The following is a 5,001-nucleotide window of genomic DNA, read 5'->3' as shown; positions in this document are numbered from 1 at the left end:
AATTAAATGATAAAAAATAGCATTTCATGACAGTGCATGATATTATGAAAATGTTCAATGCATGAACGACTAAAGACGCTGACTACCACCTCTGGAGTTCGCGAGTTAGAATACCAGGGCATGCTGAGTGACTTCAGCCAGGTCTCCTAAGCAACCAAATTGGCCCGGTTGCTAGGGAGGGTAGATTCACATGGGGTAACCTCCTTGTGGTCGCTATAATGTGGTTCACTCTCGGTGGGGCGCGTGGTGAGTTTTGCGTGGATGCCGTGGTGGATGGCGTGAAGCCTCCACACGCGTTGTGTCTCTGCAGTAACACACTCAACAAGCCACGTGATAAGAGGCAACTGAGATTCATCCTCTACCACCCGGATTGAGGCGAGTCACTACGCCACCACGAGGACTTAGAGTGAATTGGGAATTAGGCATTCCAAATTGGGGAGAAAAGGGGAGAAAAAAATAAATAAATAAATGTATCCCTGATTATGGGTAAATCATATGGAACAGTGAAAATGCTCACAGTAACATTAATTTCTCCTTTATAGTGCCCACATGTAACTACAGTATCTCACGGATCACTAGTGTTCCAATGTCTTCACTTCTATTAGCAGACACTGCATCGTGTCACTACTAGTTTTGCACAATGTTAAACTTTTCTTGCCTTTGTCATATCAGTGGACAACACTCACATCACATTGCCAACTGCAGCTGTGACTCTGTTTACTGTAAAAATACCTTGACTTCCGGTCACTTTATCACTGCAGATCGCTGTATGTACGAACACCCCATACATGATTTGAAAATGAAAATTGTGTTTTAGGACGAAAATGTATTTTAGAAGTCCTGAAGAGGGGTCCCTTTGAATGACGACTATAAGAGGGTCACTGGGCCAACTCCCCTACTCCTAGACCTTACACAACATGCCAACACGGCTCAACACACGTTATTGCTCACTTGTATATGACCACATACAAAATGACACATACACACACGTATACACATATGCATTAATATTAACTTCAATGGCCAAAGGCATTGTGAGAGTTCTGCAGACTGACAGGTCAATGTTGAGTGCCACTGGATGTGTGACAGAGAGAGAAAAAAGAAGAGAAGAAAGACATTGTGCAAAGAGCAATGACCGCAATTCAGAACCCACGCAGCATGAGGACAATTATCCCCATTTTTCAGGCCACCCTCCCCCTCTCCCCCTCCGCTAAGTCTCCTCCAGCTAGAGCAAGCACAGGAGGAAAGTGCTAGAACAGTCTGCGTGACACCTGCATCTATTACCTCACTGCAGTTACAGCTCAGTCAGACAACCAGAACTGCACTCACAACAACACAACTATCCATGCAACACTGCTGTTTGCATAAAGCCCTGTGTGTAATAGTATCAAGCTGTTTTTACCAACTGCTTGGCTGGAAAATGACAAAGATAAAGGGGCGGAATCACTAAACAGTCATGCCACTGTTGTGCATTGTATTTTAGCACAAAAACCTGCGTCTCATTTACTTCCCGCTTGCAATACAGTTTAAATGTGGTACTAAATGTGCTGAAGTAATGCTGCGCTGTATTTAAATGAAGTGATTGTCATTCTATACAGAGCAATCAACCCAGTCTCAACCTGGTCAAGTCGTTATAATACTACAAGATGACAGCACATGTGCAAATAATCATACAATAATAATTAATCATACCATAGTGACCGCAATTTAATTTAAGTGAATTCCTCCCTAAAGAGACTCAAACTGAGCTTCTCAAGCAAAGGCATGTGCATGACTAGTTAAAACAAGGTGTATTTGAAAACAGCTCTGTTAAGATGCCACATCTCACTCCCTTTCATCTGACACCCTCTGGGAAATTATAAAAGTGTGAAAGGGAGGGAAAGGGAAGGGATTGGGGGAAAATACAGGTATTTCACACCTTCCCCTGCTGAGGCTCATCATCATAAACACAGAACAGGTGTCATCTCACACCTGTTGCCTGTGTGTAGTCTGCTCCCACAGCCAAGCCCTACCAGCACCAGAATGCCAAATTGATTAATATTTCACGCTCTCTGACTATCCACACAAAATTTAGCATTCTGTACAGTATCTCAGTGAAGCCCCATGGGATTCACACAAAGGAAGATATCTATCTCAAGACTGCAGTGATAGTTACTGGGTAGAGTGGATGATAATAATGAAGCATTAAGTGCATCTGCAGCTTAACTTAAAGGGATAGTTCAAATAATTTACTCACTCTTATGACGTTCTTATCCTGTGTGGCTCTTTATTCCAAACACACAAAGGACAACTTTTGCTAAATGTCTAAGCTGCTCTTTTCATGTAAAAATGGATGGATACCAGTGGCTTCAAGCTCCTCAAAGGACTAAAATATATCACAAAAGCACTCTGTACGTCTAATGAAGTCTTCTTAAGCCATATAGCATTGTGTAAGAAACAGATTGACATTTGAGTGTTATTCACTGCAGATCTATGCCATAAAAATATGACAAAAAAGCCATGGTTACCATTCACTTACATTATTTGGAAAAGAGCAGCTTTTAATGCCAAATTTCACATTGACACTAAAGGTGAAGCCATTTGAAATCGAAGGTTTGCATAGCACAATCAAATGGAATTGCAAAAATAGTGATTGTTTTCAATCAGGTTTCCTGAATACTCCCATCTTTCATTTATTGGACAAATGGATAGTCCTGCCCCAAACTCACACCACTGGTTGAGCCAATGTTGATATGTCAGTCTGGTCACAATGCTTAGGCATATAACATTGAAAGTACCACACAGCTACAGTGTTAACACTTTTCAGTGAATCAACCTACAAGCACCTTTAAAGTCGGCATGAAATCAAAATTGACCCTATTTATTCTATTAATGCATTCTACTGGTCTTATTATGAACGATTCATCGAAGAATATTGGATATTTTGTAAAAAAAAAAAAAATGTACCTTATAATCTTTAATCAAAATGTCATCACCGATGAAATTACTGACTCTGCTCTGCTGACGTATGCAAGTGGCACTCAGTTTTAACCCCGCCCCTTCATGAGTATAAACAAACCTGCCATCAAAGCAGCTAATGCAGAGACGAAAAGTTGTATTTTTCGTCTGTTTTCCTCCAAAAATCCCATTCCTTAACTCAAACTTCATTGGTTAAGGGCCAGCTGACTTGAATTTACATTTTGAATGATGAGAAATAAAGGTTAATTCATGGATGTGTTCGAGACATTTCATGCCTGAATTGCTGAGGTGAGCACTACTGAATACAACACTTCGGATGCCTTTTGGAGATTATTCATATTTTTTAATGCAGGTATCTTGGGATGTACTGCCTTTATATTTAGTATATTGTGATTAAAAAAGTTAAAATATTGTTTTCTTTTACTCACTTGTTTTTCAATGGTTACTGCCTCTTCATAACCAAAGACAGAGATGTGCTTGTACGTTTATGTTGTCAGTTTGATCATCAGTCTTTTGAGATCACTGCTCAATTTCACCGATAATGGTCTCTGGCTCGAGCAGCATGGCAGAATGGGTGTGTGTTTGTGTCTACTGCAAACTCGCATTCACATCTGCTTCCATTCCAATATGCAACGCCGACTTTTCACAATCCAATCAACAACTGATGGATCAAATCAAGTCCCTGCCCTACATTTTTTTTAACTTCGAAATACCTCACAATGCGGAAGCTGGTTGCAACTTCCGTTTCATGCCGACTTTAATGTGAAAGAAAATATGCTTTTTAAAAATCATTAGCCATTTGTGAAACTAAAACATTAGCCCATGCTAAACAAAAGGAGAGTAAAATCTATGACAATCGGCATCAAAATGCCAGACAATCCACAGGCTTTAGCTCTTTATATTCAGCCACATCTCATCTTGCCTACAGTAAACCCAAGGCCTCAATGATGCTAGCCAGAGACATATCCACCATGACAGCTAATTGATAACTTTGAACCATTTCACTCATGGCCTTTGGCAAAATTCTTGTCCACAGAGCTTAGTCCCAGTCACATTTGTTGGACCAGGCTAGATCTTTATCATAGACTTGTTATCCCTCTCCAACAAATGACAGAGGGGAAGAGGACTGCACCTCCTCATCCCTGTTTACTGAGAGTAATTGAGCTTTTCCAGCAGATTCTCTGTGAGCTGCCCTTAAGGGAAAGCAGACAGGAAATGAAATGATAACATCCATCTGCACCTGAGGAAGTGATGAGCTGGGAGTTGAGGAAAAAAAAAAAAAAAAAAAGGAAGAGGGGGGCAGTAGAAGAGTAGGAAGGTGTGAGAGTAGCCAGAAAAGGGATTTTGGGGAGTGGGGAAGAAAAATAAAAAAAATTGTCTTGATATTGATATCTCAATTGTTTCTCTTAGACAATGACATTAATTACAGAGCAAGTGCAGAAAGTCTCCTGTCTCTCAGAGCTTTCTCACCAGAAACAGACCCTTGTATTCTCACGTGTCTTCACAAGGTTTCAGATTTGCCAAGATACCAAAGTCTCAGGTGGTTTAACCCTTAAATACATGGGTGTTTCGACAAACATTATTACATACCTTGGGTCTTTAGCGACCCGGGCCAGCACTTATATCTATTACAAATGGATCAACAAAATGGCCATGATAGCATACATTTTCAAAGCATTTTCAAGACAATTAAAATATATTCTGTTATTTTATGAGACACAACTGGCTGTCAAACACATCTTGAGCTAAACATAACACATAAGTTACACGTAAGCAACACATATGTATTTTCTCTTGCACTTACTGAGTCTAAATTGACATACAACTTACAGAATTTCAGTAGTACACTCAAATGACAATAGCCAAATCATACTGTTCCTGTGCTGTACTTGCTAGCTTACTTCCATGTTGCTTCTTCATCAAACAGCAGTGTCAAAGGTAAATCAAGTCAATTGCTGAAACAACAGTGTCACCTTGAGAAAAAAATGGCATGTTTAAAGGAATAGTTCACACAAAAATGAAAATGTTCTCATTATTTACGCA

Source organism: Myxocyprinus asiaticus, chromosome 33 (assembly GCF_019703515.2).
Source record: "Myxocyprinus asiaticus isolate MX2 ecotype Aquarium Trade chromosome 33, UBuf_Myxa_2, whole genome shotgun sequence".
NCBI classification, from domain to species: Eukaryota; Metazoa; Chordata; class Actinopteri; order Cypriniformes; family Catostomidae; genus Myxocyprinus; species Myxocyprinus asiaticus.
This window is presented reverse-complemented; position numbering follows the sequence as displayed.